This window comes from Pinus tabuliformis, chromosome 5_2, assembly GCF_031772625.1.
Source record: "Pinus tabuliformis cultivar Carrire ecotype Pingquan chromosome 5_2, CPIR1, whole genome shotgun sequence".
In the NCBI taxonomy this organism is placed as follows: domain Eukaryota; kingdom Viridiplantae; phylum Streptophyta; class Pinopsida; order Pinales; family Pinaceae; genus Pinus; species Pinus tabuliformis.
The window spans coordinates 974,147,102-974,167,270 of NC_142306.1; positions in this window are offsets into that span (position 1 = coordinate 974,147,102).

Here is a 20,169-nt window from a genome sequence, read left to right on the forward strand (position 1 = left end):
AGGCCTTTTTGAATGGTTGGTTATGCCCTTCGGGTTGAAAAATGTCCCTGCTACTTTTGTGAGCCTAATGGATGACATCTTGCAACCCTTCACCAACTCATTCGTGGTTGTTTATTGAGACAACATCCTCATCTTCAGCAAGAGTTAGGAATAACATTTGCAACACATTTGGTAGGTCCTTCAAACCCTTCAACAACACAAACTGTGTGCCAACATGGAGAAATGCACCTTTGGTATGAGCCAGGTCAAATATCTGGGTTACATCATAGATCAGTGTTGCGTGCATGTGGATCTGACTAAGATCCAAGTCATTCATGATTGGTAAGCCCCTACCACTCCAAGAGAGCCTCACTTTTTAGGCCTTGCAATTTTTTATCGAAGGATCATGTTGGGGTTATCCCATATCACTTGGCCCTTGCATCAGATTAATAAGGGCGGGGTGGAAGAAATTTTTTCCTTGTCTGAGTTCCAATAGAAGGTGTTCATTGATTTGAAGCATCACCTTTTCTTTGTACCAATACGCACACCTCTAGACCTACATCAAACATTTGAAATTGAAACAGACACCTTCGACTATGATATTGGTGTAGTCCTCGCCCGACACAGGCATCCAATGGCCTATCATAGTGAGACACTTTCCCATACAATTCAAAATTACCCCACCTATGATAAAAATATGTATTTCATTATACAAGCTTGCTAGAAATGGAAGCATTACATTATAGGGAAGGAGATGGTCATCCACATCGATCACCGACCTCTTGAATTTATATAGACACAAGGGAAGTTGCAAAACGATCGCCATCAGAAGTGGTATAGATATCTACAACAAGTCCACTTGAACATTAAATACAAAAATTGTAGTACCAATCATGTTGTAGACTGCCTCAACTGACCCCCAGTTGCAACACTAATTATTGTTCTCAACTCTTGTGGCCACGAGACCTCTAGATGGTTGTAACTTTACCAAAATGATCCAGAGTTTGCCTCCACATACTAGATGCTAGTAGATGGAAAGAAATTTTCCAATTTCCACCTCCAGGATGCATTATTATGCTACCGAGGCCACCTTCAAGTGAGTGTGCCTAGCTGATTTGGGAAGCGCACTATAGTCGGGCCACAAGACACTTTGGTGTGGAGAAAATTGTGGTTGTAATACAAAAGTACTTATATTTTCCAAGACTCTGACTGGATGTTGGGAAATATATCAGATTTTGCACCACCTGCACCATCACCAAGCCAACCATCAATAAGTAAGGCATGTACACTCCTCTACCTACTCCCAACTAGCTGTGGGAATCCATCTCCATAGACTATATGTCTGGCCTCCATTCTACTAAGCACGGTAATGATTGTGTATTTGCAGTCGTGGACAGATTTTCTAAGATGGCTATATTAGTGCCCTGCAAGAAGAGTATTAAAACAGAGGACATTGCCAAACTCCTTTTTGAATGAGTGTGGGTACATTTTGGGATCCCATAGCCATTACATCAGACCAGGATAGTAGGTTCCTGAGTGCATTTTGGTCAAGACTCTCGACACTATTAGACACCAAGCTCACCAAGTCGACTGTCGTCCATCCCTAGATTGATGGCCAAATTGAGGTCGTCAATAGGATGATATTGCACATACTCCACATGTACAACTCCAAGAATCCATGAACCTGGGATGAGAGGCTTCCCTATGTGCAACAAAGTTATAAAAGGGCTATCCATAGCTCGACTTGTCGCAGTCCCTTTGAAGTCGGTCTAGGATTTTAACCAATGTGTTTGATTGATGTTGCCATGCCTCATGCAATTACATAGAAAGAATTCACACATGTATTTTCTGAGGCTGATAAAGCGATCAGATTTATTGAATGCATCCAACACATCCACGAACAGGTTTGTGACCTCTTGGAGAAGTCAAATGCCAAGTATAAGCAGCGACATGATCAAAATTGGGTGCCACACAAGTTTCAAGTGGGAGACAAATTTTGGTTGCATTTGCCAAAAGAACGCCTTACCGGATCCCATCAAAAGCTCAAACCACTTTGATATGGTCCTTACAACATTACCAAGGTTGTGGGAAACAATTCATTTGAGCTCAGCATTGCCCCATTCCTTGGCCTACACCTAGTGTTCAATGTAGACTACCTTCGACCATACTTCCCACCTTTACTGGACACATCAAACATTGCAGAACAACACACACCAATAGAGTTAAACCCAGACTACATGGAACATGCCACAACTGATCGGATTATGGAAACATAAATCAAGAACAATTTCTAGCATAAGATCTAACTATGTCAGGTTGTCAAAGTTGGCCAACTCCTAAACCAAGGCAAGTGGCTCATGGGGGACCAAGTTCAGCAGAACTTTCCCCATCTCATGGAGGTGTAGGTTTTAACCCTATACAAAAATTATCTGCATACGAATTCTAAAACATAGAAAATAAAAAATGCGAGACAAATTTTGGTTTCATTTGCCAAAAGAATGCCTTACCAGAGCCCATCAAAAGCTCAGACCACTTTGATATGGTCCTTACACCATTACCAAGGTTGTGGGAAACAATTTGTTTGAGCTTAGCATTGCCCCATTCCTTGGCCTATGCCTAGTGTTCAATGTGGACCACCTTCGACCATACTTCCCACCTTTACTGGACACATCAGACATTGCAGAACAACGCACACCAATAGAGTTAAATGCAAACTACATGGAACATGCCACAACTGATCAGATTATGGACACATAGATCAAGAACAATTTCTAGAAGAAGATCTAACTATATCAGGTTGTCAAAGCTGGCCAATTCCTACATCAAGGCAAGTGGTTCACTGGGGACCAAGTTCAACAGAACATCCCCGTCTCATGGAGGTGTGGGTTTTAACCCTGTATAAAATATAACCTGCATATGAATTCTAAAACACAGAAAATAAAAAATGCGAGAGCATAACACATAAAACACATATACACAGAGATCTTCCCTGGATCCCAAAACTGAGACTACCAACTTGATTTTTCATTATATTCCTTTCAATGTTACAATACATATTTATACATGTCGAAGCATCCAATACCATGGATCGAAAACCATCGCATGCGAAAAAATGGATCGAAAACCATTGCGCCCAAAACCATGTGTGAAAATAATGCACAAAACCATAGGTAGGTCCACCCAACCTAATATAGGGTCCAAAAACAAAATTTTCTGGGGTACTGCCTCGGACCCCATAGTGGGGGGCCACCTACACACCTCAAACCCCCTGTGACCCCCCTGCTACGTAATCGTTACAACGAAGGGGGGCGCCCTGTAACCCCCCCAGTTAACTACGTGGGTTATTTGTGGAAAGAATATAACACAACCCAGCATTCTCCCACTTGTTGTTTTCCTTCCATAGGGGGCCATATGAGAGATTGGTCATTTATCCAGTTCTGCAATGCCCATTGTTTCTCTACAGTAAGAGAAATTCTCAGAGCTCACAGATTTTTTCAATGCATCTGCAGTATTCTTCAAAGTGTCCACCTTTACCAGCAACACCTTTTTGTCTTCTGTCATATCCCTCAAAAAGTGATACTAAACATCAATGTGCTTTGTCTTTGAATGATATGCAGGGTTCTTTGCAAAGAAAATTGCACTTTGGCTGTCACAGTCTATCCTTATAGTCCCCTGTACTAACCCCATACTTGAACACAATCTCTGCAACCAAACTGCTTCCTTGCTTGCATGAGTGGCTACCATGTATTCTACCTCTGTAGTTGATAGTGCCACTACAGATTGTTTCTTTCTCATCCAACTGACTGCACCTCCAAATAGGTTAAACACATACCCACTTGTAGATCTTCTTTGATCAAAATCTCCGGCCCAGTCTGCATCAACAAGGCCATGAATATCCAACACTCTGTCCAATCCTAGTCTTCCTTGGTAGCACAAACCATAATCACTAGTGCCACGCAAATACCTGAAAACTCACTTCACTACTGTCTAGTTCTCCTTCCCTTGTTTTGACATAAACCTGCTGAATACTCCCATTGCATGTGCAATGTCTAGTCTAGTACAGGCCATTGCATACATCAGGCTACTGACTACACTTGCATATGGAACACGGGACATGTCCTCTTCCTCTTCTTGTGTCTTGGGACATTGTTCTCAGATAACTTCTGATCCAAGTGGATGTTGGTGGCCACCCACCTATCCCACTTGGACCCCCACAACTGTCTCTTGCAGTTTTTTAGTTTCATAAATTGTAGCACAGTTTACTATTTTTAGTAGCTTTTCGAGTCCCTAAATGACATTTTAGGGAAATATGGGTCCATGGACCATTGTTGGTCTTCCGAAAGTTGTAGTGCCCAGATAGATCTTTCTAACGAGCTATTGTACACGTCAAAAGAAGATCGGGTGCCAAAGTTACGACCCCAGGAATTTGATGTACCAACATACCCAAAACGGGGCCCACAATTTGGTGTTTCATCTTCTAGAATTAGGTTTTGGGATGTTAAGGGTTTTCCATTGTTTTTCAACAATAAATAGGCCTTCGAGCCTCATTGTAACACAATTGAGAGGCATGTAGTTGCCACATCTCTTTCAGAGATAAGCTACCATCACCCTAGCTGGTTTATTTCCATTTATGTTTGTAAGCATATTTTAGTATTTTACATTAATGAAATGAAGTATTATTTCCACTGCATCTTTATGTTTATGGTTATCTCTGTAATTTGTTGTGTTCCTGTTCAAATCCAGATCAATGGTATCAGAGCGGTCTGCCTTTTCTCTGTTTTTCTTTGCATGTCCCCAATGAGGTCGAGATATAAGGAGCTAGGGCTTGAACTGGCTGAACCTTTGCAAGACCAGCCTCGCAAATCCCGATGGCCTCCCATGACGGATGAAAAGAAATATGATGGGGTAGGAGATATTATCAAAATCTTGCTTGAAGAAGCCCTCGAGCGATAAAGGAAAGCAATGATGGACAACTTTGCCCAGATCCTTCAGCGGCTACCCAGAGGTGACGCATTAGCTTCCAACAACTACTTTGGAAACGCCATGCCCTTTAAGGTAAAGGTTAATTTTGAAATCCCCATATTTGAGGGTCAAATAGACACAGAAGCCATAGATAAATGGTTAAATCTACTAGATGGGTATTTTTTTGTTCATGATTTTTCCAATCGGGAAAAGATTATTTTCACTCTTCTCAAAGAAACCCCCCACGTCAAGGACTGGTGGGAAACCTTCTGCGAGCAAAAGGATGAAAGTACGGGCTCACTATTTTTATCCACACCCACTTGGAATTCATTCCGGGATGCCATTAGGGAGCAGTATTACCCTGTCAAAAGCTATGAGGGCAAATACATAAAGTGGACCACGCTGCGACAGGGAAGGGACCAAGATGTGTCAGAGTTCACCAACATTTTTCATACCCTTCGCACACATTCAGGTATCAAATATTCTGAGTTGCATATGGTACTCAAATACAACGGCTTCCTACATAGGTATATCCAGGAATAGATGGAGTTCCTGAACATCTCCTTGCTCAGCATGGTGTATCGACACACTGTCAAAATCGAGCAGAAGTTTAAACAGAAGAAGTGGGACTTTGGATCTGCGAATCCAAAGTAAGGGAAAGGCTTCCCCAAATTGCATAACAAAGGACAAAGCCAAGATGGGGCAACCCAAGACAACTCATTGAAGCCACAAGAAAATAATAACACCACAAAGTCAAAGAAGGACATAGGAAAGTGGTGTGAGTTCCATAAGAGCCCCACTCACAACACAAGTGAGTGTCAGATCAAGTAGTCGTTGGTGGCCAAGTTGAAGGCTTTTGAATCAGATACATGTTCCAACCCTGAGTCAGAACCCAACAAAGGGGATGGAAAAGGGAAGCAGGTCATTGATGTGGAGCCTAGCGCCACTGTTGCCACCACCAAGATCCAGAGGAGGGGGAGTGACTTTTCCACTCACAAATGTGGGTGAAGGGTTTTCCACTACAATTCATTATTGACAGTGGGAGCCAAAAGAACCTCATTTCAGCAGAGGTCATGAAGCAGTTGGGCCTACTGACTACACCACAACCGTAGCCATACAATATCGAGTGGCTTCACCAAGTACGAGATCTTCGAGTTCAGCAGCAATGTCACCTTCCCTACAGCATCAAACCCTTCATAGATGAGGTATTGTGTGATGTTACACCTCTGGATGTTTGTTATGTATTATTAAGCCAGCAATACCTCTGGAGGCGACATGCTATGTATGAGTCAAGGCCTCACGTTGTTATTATCACTTTGGGTAATTCATTATACAGGAAACCGGAGGTAGCCCCAGCTACCGCCACCTCTTTCATCACTGCTAAGAAAGGCAACAAGTTCATCTCCCAGACTAGGAAATTCATTTTCTATCTGGTTCTCTCCCAAAGTAAGGGGAAGATCATCGCTACATCCATGACCCTCGCGAAGGGTTCCTCCATGCAGAAGTAGCAGCAAATGGATACGATCATGAAAGCAGATAGGAACAACTTCTCCTCACCCACAGGGGTACCACACAAGCTTCAGTTGGGAAACAAAGTCTGGTACATCGACAGAAAGAATGCCTTACCACAACCCATCAGAAGCTCAGACCACTTTGACATGGTCCTTACAGCATTACCAAGGTTATGAGAAACAATGCCTTGGAGCACAACATTCCTCCATTCCTTCGCTTGCACCGAGTGTTCAATGTTTACTTCTCTCGACCATGCTTCCCACCATTACTGGACACATCCGAGATTGCAGAACAACTCACCAACGACCAAGTTCAGCAGATGGAGGAACTCAACACAATGGGGACCATTGCTTCCTAAGGGGGGAGGAATGATCCAGGTGGATGTTGGTGGCCACCAACCTATCCCACTTGGACCCCCACAATTATCTCTTTTAGTTTTTTAGTTTCATAAATTATAGCACAATTTACTATGTTTAGCAGTTTTTCAGGTCTTGAACTTTCGGAGCCGTTTTGAGGCCCTAAACGACATTTTTGGAAAATCTGGGTCTATGGACCATTGTTTCTCTTCCAAAAGTTGTAGTGCTTAGATAGATATTTCTAATGAGCTATTGTACATGTTAGACGAAGATCAGGTGCCAAAGTTACGACCTCAGGAAGTTGATGTACCAACTTACCCACAAAAAGGTCCACAATTTGGCATTTCATCTTCTAGGGTTAGGTTTTGGGATGTTAAGGGTTTTCCATTGTTTCTCAACAATAAATAGTCCTTCAAGCCTCATTGTAACACAGTTGAGGGGCATGTAGCCGTCACATCTCTTCTCAAAGATAAGCTACCATCACCCTAGCTGGTTTATTTCCATTTCTATTTGTAAGCATATTTTAGTATTTTACATTAATGAAATGAAGTATTATTTCCGTTGCATCTCTGTGTTTATGGTTATATCTATAATTTGTTGCATTCCGGTTTAAATCCAGATCAACTTCACACCTACAGGAATAGGAACCTTCACCGGTTTACTATCCTACATATTAAACCTCTGCAATATTATCTCGACATACTTCCTCTAGTTTAACCAGAGCTTCCTCTTTGCTCGATCTCTTTTCATTTCCATCCCCAAAATATAGTTTGCAGCACCAAGATCTTTCATGTCGAATTTGGAGGACAATTGGGTCTTCAAATCCTAGATAATTTCTTTGTCATTTCCAACCAGCAACATATCATCCACATACAAGACCAGATAAATAACACAGTCACCAATTAATTTAAAATACACACAGTCATCTACTTTGCTTTTGATGAATCCATGTCCCGATATAAATGTATCAAATTTCTGATACCACATCCTTGGTCACTGTTTTAACCCATACAGAGACTTCTTTAACTTGCATACCAGTTCTTTCTTGCCCTTCATTGGAAATCCTTCATGTTGCTTCATGTAGATTTCCTCTTCTAGATCCCTATGAAGTAATGTTGTCTTCACATCCATTTGTTCTACCTCAAAATCAAAAGCATTAGCAATGGATAAAAGTAATCTAATAGAAGTTACCTTGGCAACAAGAGAAAAAATATCACCAAAATCAATTCCCAGCACCTGGGAATAAGATTTTGCTACCAACCGAGCTTTGTATTTCTCCACCTTTCCTTCTGCATTAGTCTTCTTCTTGAACACCCATTTGTTGCTAATGGGTTTCCTTCCAGCCTGCAACTCCACAAGATCCCAAGCCTCATTTTTGTGCAAAGATGACATTTCATCAACCATGTCCTCTTTCTAGAGACTGCCATCCTCTGAATCTATTACTTCCTTCACAGTTTTGGGATCATTGTTAGTAATAGATAAAGCAAGATTTGAACAAAAGAAGATGGACTATACTTTTATGGCTGCCTTCTTTCTCAAACTGATCTTCTCACACTCGGAGTTTATGGCTCTTCATCTTCTGATTCCTCCTCTGTTGTAGAGTCTGATTCTTCCTCCTTAAGCTCAAAATCTATCTTCTTAGGTTCCTTTGGTTGGACTTCATGTTTAATAACATCTTTCACCTCTCTGAACACCACATCTCGGTTGTACACAACCTTCCTTGTTACTGGGTTCCAAAGCTTATAACCCTTTAAACAATCCTTATACCAAATAAAGATGCACTTTTCAGATTTACTATCCAACTTGGTTCGTTTCTCCTTTGGAACATGTACATATGCATCACATCGAAATACCCTTAGGTGTGAAGGAGAGGGTTTCTTACCAGTCCATACCTCTTGTGGAGTCTTATCCTCAAATGTTGATGAAGGTGATTTGTTGACCAGGTAACATGTTATCTCCACTGCCTTTGCCTAAAATTCCTGTCCTAACCCGGCACCACTGAGCATGCTTATTGCCCTTTCCATCAACGTCCTGTTCATTCTTTCTGCAACTCCATTTTGCTCAGGTGTGTATGGAGTAGTCTTCTACCGTGCTATACTACACTTCTTATAGAATTATTCAAATTCCCTACTATTAAACTCTCCACCATTATCTGTCCTCAACACCTTTATCTTCTTCTCTATCTGGTTTTCCACTAGAGCCTTAAATTCTTTAAACCTGTCAAAGACTTCAGATTTCTTCTTAAGGAAATATATCCATGTATTCCTTGAGAAGTCATCTATAAATGATACATAGTACACAGACTTATCCAGTGATGGAACCTTCACAGGTACAAACACATCACTGTGCACATGTTCTAATATCTGTTTCACCCTCTTACCACCAGAGGGGAGACTCACCCAATTCTGCTTCCCATATACACAATTTTCACGTAAATCAAAATCCAGAGAGATATTACTCATACCTTCTACCATACCTTTACCATGAAGTATTCGAAGGCCCTTCTCTCTAATATGTCCAAGCCTTTGATGCCACAACATGTTCTTCTCTCCAGAGACCACTAGATTTTCTGCTCCACTTTCAGGAACCACAGAGTTGTTGCACCCATCAACAACAGTTCTACCTTGCAACTTGTACAGAGTTCCAATCTGAACTCCTCGCATCAATACCAGTGCTCCATGAACCATCTTGCAGGTATCCTTCTCTAACATTGTTTTTACACCTGCATCATCCAGCTTGCTTATAGAAATCAGATTTCTGGCCAATGCAGGAATATGCAGAACACCCGAAAGTGCTCTAACCCTTCCATCTTGCAACTTCAACTTTACTTTTCTGCGACCAATGATTCTAGCCTTCCTATCATCCCCTAAGAAGACATCACCACCATCATATTTCTCATACTCGCAGAACTACTCTCTATGGGGAGTGAAGTGAAAGGATGCACATGAGTCAATCAACCATCCCTCATGATCTACATGTGTACTTGAAGAAGCCAAGTACACACCCCCACCTTCATCTGAGGTGGTTTTTGCCTCTACAAAAGGAGCATCATTAGATCCCTTTCCTTTATCAGGAGCTTTAGATTTACATTCCGTTTTGTAGTGCCCTTCCTTTCCGCATTTCTAGCACACCACCTTTACAAGTTTTCCTGGATATTTAGATCTCCCTCTAGATTTAGATCTCCCACTCGATGACTTATTTTTGTTTCTGTTCTGGGACCATCATCATACAGACAAGGCATCACCATTCTGGTTCTCCATATTTTTCCGTCTCATCTCCTCCATCAACAAGGATGAGACTATTTTATCAAACTACAAGGTAGTTGTATTGCTACCTATTGCAATAACCAAACTATCCCATGAATCTGGTAGAGAACACAACAAACTGATGCACTTATCTTCATCTGAAATTTTAATATCAATAGATACTAATTGACTTACCACAGTATTAAATGCATTCAGATGCTCCGTCACCGAGTCTCCATCTTTCATCCTCAAGTTATACAACTTTTTCCACAAGAACAGTTTATTCACCAGAGACTTAGATTGGTACAAAGTCCCTAACTTGTCCCACAAAGCCTTTGTCGTAGCTTCCCTTGATACATTCAACAGTACTGAATCTGAGACACACAATCGTATTGTGCTCTTTTCCTTCTGATCCAAATTCTTCCATTCTTCATCGGACACTCCCATTGGTTTAGTACCTGGATCTACTGCGATCCATTGATCTTTATCCACCAACAAATCCTCCATCTTGAGTTTCCACAAATCAAAACTATGACCAATAAATTTCTCGATCTCTATCTTTCAACTGCTCACCATCTTCTTTCACCACCAAAACCGATCTCGCAGATCTTCCACTGAACAGGGTCTACCATAGGCCCGAGCGAAACTCATCAGCAACAAAGGCGTCCCCTTGAAGCCAAAACAACTCTAATACCAAATGTATGTTTTAACCATGTACAGAAATTACCTTCATATGAATTCTAAAACAAATAAAATAAAAAATGCAAGAGCATAACACATAAAACACATATACACAGAGATTTTCCCCTGTATCCCAAAACCGGGACTACCAGCTTGATTTTTCGTTATATTCCTTTCAATGTTACAATACATATTTATACATGCCGAAGCATCCAATACCATGGACCGAAAACCATCGCGTCCAACACCATGGACTGAAAACCATCGTGCCCAAAACCATGTGTGAAAATCATGCAAAAAACAATAGGTAGGTCCGCCCAACCTAATATAGGGTCCAAAAACAAAATTTTCTGGGGTACTGCCCCGGACCCCATAGTGGGGGGCCACCTACACACCTCAAACTCCCTGTGACCCCCCTGCTATGCAATCGTTACAACGAAGGGGGGCTCCGCCCCCTCCCCCCCCCGCCCCCCCCCAAGCCCCCCCAGTTAACTACGTGGGCTAGTCGTGGAAAGAATATAACACAACCCAATAGGAGGCACTCAACATAATGGGGACCATTGCTTCCTAAGGGGGGGGGATTGATCCAGTTGGATTTTGGTGGCCACCTGCCTATTCCACTTGGACCCCAAACACTATCTCTTTCATTATTACAGTTTCCTTAATTGTAGCACAATTTACTATTTTTGACAGTTTTTCGAGTTGTGAACATTCAGAGCCATTTTGAGGCCATAAATGATGTTTTTTGGGAAAACCAAGGCAACATTAAATATCAATTGGTGTTTGCCTCTCTAAAGTTGTATTCCTCTGATAGATATTTCTAACGATGTATTGTGCATGTCAAATGAAGAATCATATGTGAAAGTTACGACCATAGGAAGTTCATGTACCAATTTACCCAACCAGGGCCGATAGTTTTGGCGCTCCATCTCCGAGGGTTAGGTTTTTGGATTTGTAGGGTTTTTCATTGTTTCCCAATAATAAATAGGCCTTCAAGCCTCATTGTAAGAGCGTTCATAAGCATGTATTGGCCACTTCTCTTCTCAAAGATAAGCTACCATCGCTCGAGCTAGTCTTATTTCCATTATGTTTGTAAGCATATTTCAATATTTGATATTAATGAAATGAAGTGTTATTTATGTTGCATATATGTATTTATGGTTATATATATAATTTGTTGCATTTCGGTTTAAGTTTGGATCATTGCCGGAGTGGTTGGGATGGCTCCTGGGAGTTCTGTTGCTAATGTGGAAGGTCTGTATGGTGTGTTTCTATTGATTCCACTTCCTTAATTGACACATAGGGAGTCAAATCATATCATAGTAACTTCTCGTCACATGTTTACCCCAGTTGTGTGGTTACCTAGGTAGATGTTGGAGGAGGGTGTGATAGAGTTGTATTAAAGGATGGTTCACCCCTCATACTAGATGGGATGTGTGTTGGTCATGCATTCATGTCGGTTTCATGTGTGTTTCTTATGTTGTAAGACTATGTGCTTGTTGCATCTGTATGGTATGGGCTATGGTTACAGTGAGGTCGCCATGGGAAGTTGATGGTGTTGTTGTGGAGTGTGTCGGCATGCTTGTATGGTTTATCATGCATTGTTTATGAACGTTAGTATTCACATGTGGTCAAGTGTACAATGATGCGGTGATTGTTCACATGCAAGATGTCATGGTATGTGTAGTTGATATGGTCATGCATTGATGATTGGACTCTAGCTAGAATGATGGTTATATGCTTATATGCTTATGTGTTATATTTCTATATTTTGTCATGATCATGTTATACATGTATTATGTTGATTTGTGGATCATGCAGATGAGGTATCCTCCCCGGATTATGCTAAGGCATGTTGGTTTATAGTGATTTGGTTTAGCTGACATGATATACCTTACAAGAAGAATATCAAACATGACTAGCAAGATGGTATACTACAGCTCCCAAGACTCTCCCTATGGATCATATGAGTAGTGGGTGTTGGGAACTCTTCTAATTTTGCACACAATGAGAAGCTTAAAGGAATAAATAAGGAGTTTTCAGGCAGACAATGACATAAACATACATGCACGGGAGAAACAAGTAGAGTTAAATGGAGTGATACTTCAGAGTTTGTCAGAATTGCATGAAATGGACCCCTTCAGATCAACCATGAGTAGGAGGACAAAACTAATGGGGCATATTGCAACAAGTCTCATGGTGAGTACAGGTTGGATGGAGAGGACATGATCAGAGATGGAAGGTCTTTGGATACTTCGGATGGGAGAGGTGATGTACGGAGGTATTATTCTAGTTCTAGTTCTGACAGAATTATGATCAACATCATTATCATACTTAAAGGAGGAGTGACAGGGGATATTTTATGGACAAGTTTAAGAAAGAAAGGACACCTACATTTGATGGAGAGATGAAGAAATCATAGGATGCAGAGGCATGGTTTCTTGGTATGAGTAAGTTCTTTGGGTTGCATGACTATTCAGAGAAAATAAAATCTATAATAGCTACATTCAATGTCAAAGGTAAAGTAGATATCTAGTGGGAAGATGTGAAGAATGACATAGGTATTCATGAGGAGGATTTGACTTGGAGTGAGTTCAAGAGGCTACTCTGAAATAAGTATCTATCAGAGAGATACTTTGATGACAAGGAAAAATAATTCTATGAGATAAATATGGGATTGATGACAGATGAGGAGTACACTAGTAGGTCCTTGGAGCTACTAAGGTATGTGCCTTACCTCAAGGAGGACAAGGCCAAGATTCAAAGATTTGTTAGTGGATTACTGATTGCATTCAAAGTGAGATTGAGTTCGATGAGCCTAGATCATTGGAGGAGGCCATCCGAAAGCTAAAGCATTGTTATGAGGAATCGAAACGCAGATCTGAGGCTAAGTAGGAATGGAAGGGTAATGATAAGAATAAAGAAAAATGGAACAAGGAGCAAGCAATACCTCAGGGTACAGGTTATAAAGAGAATGTAGCGCAGTTTAAGAAGTTCACTGCATCTGATAGAGGACAAGGACATTGATCTGAGGAGTAGAACAAGGATGAAAGTTGGAAGCCTATAGAGTGTTGGACTTGTGCAAAGATCATCGTAGGAGATATTGTCCACAACATGAGGGTGGTAGACACAGACCTACAGTGCTCAGGAGGCATAGATAGTGGGAGATGTTGGGTAGAGTATTCCTAGAATCTATGCAGCACTGGATAATAGATGGGCACATCACTAGGCGTCTAGTATCGAGATGGATAGTAAGCTTTATAATCAATTTGTTTCTATTTTGACTGACCCTCAATCTAATTATAGTTATGTTAATCCTGATTTGGTGGATAAGTGTGGTTTGAATAAAGAATTGCATGCAGAGTCTTGGTTAATGCAGTTGGCTATAGGTGCCAAGAAGAGAGTTCATCATTGGGTAAGATCTTCTACATTTGATTTGAATGGTATGCCTACCTCAACACATTTGAATGTATTACCATTGGGATCATATAGTATGTTGTTCGACATGGATTGGTTGTACCTTCATAGAACCAAGGTGGATTGTTATGACAAATAAATTGAGTGCTTGGATGACAATGGGGAGCAAATAATTTTGTGGGGTAAGAAGAAAGAAACAATAGTTATAATGGTGACAATTATGCAGACCAAGCATAGTCGCAGGAAAGGGTGTGTTTTATTTGCACTACACATTTCTATTGACAAAGGTAAGGAAGTTGAGGATGCAGATGTTTTGAGAAGGTACCTAATTCTACAGCAGTTTCTGGATGTATTCCTTGCAGATATTTCATAATTTCCACCTCATAGGGAGGTATACTATTTTAGGTGCCAGAGGTAGCTCCAACATTAAAGGAACCTTACAATATGAGTACACCTAAGTTTGTAGAGTTGACGCTATAGTTGAAGGAAATGCTTGGAAAGGGATACATTAGGTCAAGGGTATCACCACGAGGCACACTGGTATAGTTTGTGAAGAAGAAGGATGGTACTCTCAGGTTGTGCATTTACTATAGATAGTTAAACAAAGTGGCCATCAAGAACAGGTAGCTTTTACCGAAGATTGATTACTTGTTCGATCAGTTGGAGGCAGTAACAGTTTTCTCGAAGATTGATCTGAGATCTAGATATCATCAGGTACACACTAAAGAAGAGGAAATCTACAAGACAACTTTTCGGACTAGGTATGGGAATTATGAGTTTGTTGTAGTTCCATTTGGTTTAATTAATGCTCTAGCTACCTTTATGTGCTTGATGAATATTGTGTTGCTTATGTATTTGGACAAGTTTTTTATTGTGTTCATTGATGATATATTGGTATATTCTAAAAAAGAAGAAGAGCATTCCGAGCATTTAGTAGTAGTGTTGATATTGTTGAGAGAGCATCAATTTTACTCATCAAGTGCAATTACTTTTAGATTGAGGTACACTACTTAGGAGATTTGGTTTCCAAGGATGGCATAGAATTGGACCCATAAAAGGTAAGAGTTATCATAGAGTGGGAATCTCCCAGGAATGTGGATGAGGTGAGATCCTTCATGCAGTTAGCAGGTTATTACAGGAGGGAAATTCTTGTAGATTTATTATCCTATGACATCATTACATAGAAAAGGTAAGAATATTAAATGGACAAAGGAGTGTACGACTAGTTTTGAGCAACTCAAATAGTTGTTGACACATGCACCAATGTTAAATATTGCATATCCAGACAAAAAGTTTGTAGTATGTACAAATTGTTGCAAGAGAGGACTTGGTGGATTCGTTATGCCAATGGACAAGTCGTATGCTACGAGTCATGGAAACTAAATGAGCACTAACCAGATACATGATATTGAGTTAGAATTGATCATACATGCATTGAAGATGTGGAGGTACTATCTTCTTGGCAAGAGATTTGTATTGATGAGTGATCACAGTGGTTTTTGGTATCTATTTGACCAGGAAGGCTCGGTGGTTGGCCACGATCAGTGAATTCAACTTTGAGATAAGATATATCAAAGGTAAGGAGAATAGGGTGGAAAATGTTCTTAGCAGGCAGATGTAGGTAAATCACATAGCAGCTATGAGCTCCTATGGGATAGATTTATAGGATATAATTTTGTAGGCAGGTCAGTAGGATGACAAGTATATGGAGATTGTGCACAGGTTGCAGTTGAGTACAGGTAGTTGTACAGGTACAAGTACAGGTACAGATGTAGGTGCACAAGATGTGGACTATCATCTCATGGTAGATGAATTTTTTAGGTTTAGGGATAGGATATATGTGTCAGATAACAGTGAACTCAAGAAGGTGATATTGAGGGATTTTCATACGAAACCATATTCAAGTCACCCAGGATATGAGAAGACACTGACGATGGTAAATAAGTGTTACCATTGGCCGAATTTGAAGAGAGATGTAGCAGAGTTTGTGGCTAGGTTGTTGGATTGTTAGTAGGTGAAGGTAGAGTGTAAGCATCCAAGTGGATTGCTACAGCCAATTCCAATTCCAGAATGGAAATGGGAGGTCATTTCCATGAACTTTATCACAGGTTTTCTGAGGAAAGTGAGACAACATGATTCCATCATGGTAGTGGTGGACATATTGAAAAAGGTAGCACACTTCATTCTAGTGAAGTCTACATTCTCAGCGAGTGATGTAGCACATGTCTTCATTAGGGAAGCAGTTAGATTGCATGGAGTTCTGAAGAAGATTGTGTTAGACAGGGATGTGAAGTTCACTTCCAAGTTTTGGAAGGAGTTATTTGCAGGTTTGGGCATAGAGTTGGACTTCAATACAATGTATCATTCGCAAATAGATGGACAGACAGAGAGGGTCAACAGGACATTGGATGACATGTTGAGGATGTATGTGATGCATCAGCAATGGAAGTGGGAAGAGTACTTTCCACTACTAGAGTTCGCTTACAAAAAAGGGTACCAAGAGTCACTAATTACAGTACTATATAGGCACAGAGCCAGGAGCGAGATCCCATTCCCAACAGACAGGGCCAAGGAGTAGAAACAACTATAGCGAGTAGGCATTAGACCCACAGATCCAGATAAGCCAAACAGATGGAGATTCAGATGAGGACACATATAGAAACATATGGATGGATGATAATATGACACAACACTAGATGATATGATAGCGCATTCATACACTTTGACAGAGCCCCAGTAATACCCTCGGGGCGGGGGATTCCAAAGCGGAGATTCCAAAGGCACATGTATGGTAATCTCCAAGGCCATCCCTTCATCAAATTGATAAAAAGTGCGTCTAGATGAATCAGAAAGCCTTGGATATAGAAGCCTTGTCGGTGAATCAATAGCGCATAGCGTAAGGTTGAGACAGTGATTCGTAAAAGGTTTATAATGCACATCGAAAGTACATCGCGGAGTGTGGAAGTCACACCCTATAGAGGGAGGATCAACAGCTCATTGCCAAATGTCAAAGGTAGGATGAGTCTATTTAAGGTATTGTATGGGTAAGGTTGTAATACTCTGATCCGTTGGAGATATCCAGTTAACAGGGTGTTGATTGGACCCTACATGTTGGTAGACATGGAGCAAGAAATGCAAGTAATCAAGAAGAATTTGAAAGCAACACAGGATAGGTAGAATATCTATGTAGATGAGAATAGGTTGTTCAAGGAGTTCCAGGTTGGGGAACAGGTGTACTTGCACATCAAACCAAAGAATAGCTCCTTGTAGATTGGATCATGTGCCAAGCTGGCACCTAGATTTTGTGGACCTTTTAGGATTATTGAGAGGATTAGGCTAGTAGCCTATCGACTTGCATTGTCTCTGACAGTGAAATTCCATGATGTTTCCTATTTGTCATTTCTTAAGAAGTATCTTAAACATGTTGATCATGTGATTAATTGGTTAGTATTGTATGTGGATCTAGAAGGAGAGTTCCAGCCAGAACTGTAGTGCATTTTTTAGAGAAAGATGTTCATGCTTTAGAACCGAGCAATTGAGTAGGTTAGAAGTACAATGGAAACACTTTGGGTCTGATGAAGCTACATGGGAGATGGCATATCAGATGCAGGCTATGTATCCTACCTTATTCATTAGTTGAGCAGATGTTTTGATATATGTACATATACATATGGATGTAAATACTGCCATGAGCTATGTTATAAAGATCCAATAAGTAGTATAGGTGTCATGTCATTATGAAGTTATACTTGTTATGTTTTCATGTTGGTTTTCTTCTCAACAAGATGACCATTGTAAACACCGCAACAAGCTAAGTTATAAAGCTCCACAGGAAGAATGTTTTTCTTACAATAGTATTGGTGGTTGTAGGTGTTGTTGAACACTGAGGATGGTGTTCCCTCAAGGGGGAGGGTTTTGTAACAGCCCTGGTGAAAATTCCATGTAGAAGTTAATAAAGAAAAAATAATAACCATGGTTGATGGGACACTTATTCCAAGATGAATGTTGGGAAAAAGCATAGCGATGGGGATCAATGGTGATTGATTAATGGCCAAGGAAAATGGAAAAGGAAATGGCAAAGGCTCTGGAAAAGAAAAATAGAATTTTGGCACATTTATTTATGAAAATAATGGAAATTAGGAGAAAAGCGAGGTGAAGGGTCACAAGTTTCATGTTGGGAGGAAAATGAAGGAAAATAATGGAAAATGAAGAAAATAGAGGCCTCATTAATAAAAAGGCTTCTGAAGATCAGTTCACAATTTTTTTTCAGTTCATTTTTGGAACCCTCTCTCTATTCTCTTTCTCTCTCATACTCTTGAACCCTTGAGTTTTCTTGGAGCACACTTGGAGAGTGAGGTATACTTGGAGTTTTGGATCAAGAAGGAAAAGGAAGAGCAGGAAATCACAAGAGGACATTAGGATCAATAGTTACAATAGGTTTTGCCTGTACTGAGTTGCATGTATGTTTTACTCACTAGTTTTGGCATGCATGGCATATGATGTGGTTTATTGGTCATGATATGTCATTGGCATGGAGGATTGTCTGGATTGACAGTGGATTTGCCTAGCCTTGCCATTTCCTATATAGCGATGGTGTTGTGGGTTTTTTTTTTTTTCCTGGTTGGTTCTCATAATTCCTTTAGCTTGGGTTGAGTTACTAGTTCCTGGAAGCTCTTGTTGGACAAACACTCTGGAATCCCTATAACACCTTGGGTTGAGTTACTAGTCCTGGAAGCCTTGGTTGGAAAAAAACTCTGGAATCCCTTAGTGAGTTGAGTTACTAGTCCTAGAATACCTAGTTGGACAAACACTCTAGAATCCTGACGTTAGCTATGGTTTGAGTTACTAGTCATGGAAGCCTTGGTTGGAACAAACTCTTTGGAGCCCTGGAAGGCTTGGGTAGAGACCAATCTGATGATGGTTTTGTGATGTCTGACCATGAGGTGGAATCACTGTTTTATGGTTTGATGTGGTTGGCCTCTGGAATCCCTTAATGGTTTTGATTGATGTGGTTTTATAAGATCCCACATTCATGCTTGGAATATTATATGGAGGTTACTAGATGAAGGGAGAATTGACCCAGCCATGTCTACACTCGAGTTGTTCGTGGAAGTCCCACAACTGGTTGGCCTTTGCATCATTAAGATGAGGTTATTTCTCCTTGTTATTTCATGAGTATTATACTAGTTTATATATCGATTATATGGTTGTTGTTTCCTTGGTATTTCTATTATTATTATGCTTGTTATTTACATGTATTATGACAATGGCTATGTATGGCTCTCATCATGTTTTTACTTGTAAATGAATGAATAATGTTTCAATTGCCTAATGGATGAAATTGTCATTAATGTATTGAGGCATCAATGCTTCTTAGCAATTCTCAAATGAGTATGAGACCCTTATGCTCATATATGTTGTTTAAACTAGTTTTGAAAAAAACATTGTCATGGATAGTAGGGGTCTAGTCAAGTCCTTGTTCAAGTAATTGCATTTGTATCATTGTTTTGTTGTTATCTTTCAGTTATGAAAGTTTCATTTAGTTCTAGGCAGTGACCTGGGCTATGGACCTGAAAAAGTGACTCAAATCCTAGAGACGAAGGTACAACACTGGGAAGAAAAGTCCCCACACGCATGCATACCCATGTTGTGGGAGCGTCTGGAGCCTCCTGGACACTTGCTTGTCCATATCAAGGGAGTGTCTAGGGGTTTAATGGTCTAAAAAGGCAATGGGAACCAGGGGTTGGTTACTAGAGTGGTTGGGATGGCTTCTGGGAGTTCTGTTGCTAATGTGGAAGGTTTGTATGGTGTGAGTCCATCGATTCCACTTCCTTAACTAACACACAGGGAGTCAATTCATATCATAGTAACTTCTCATCATATGTTTACCTTAGTTGGTTGGTTACTTGGGTAGATGTGGGAGGAGGGTGTTACAACAAAGTACCAGTGGAGAGAGTGTTTAGAGTTTGAAGTAGAAACATTGCAAGGAAGGTGTATGAAGAGTGAAAGACAAGATA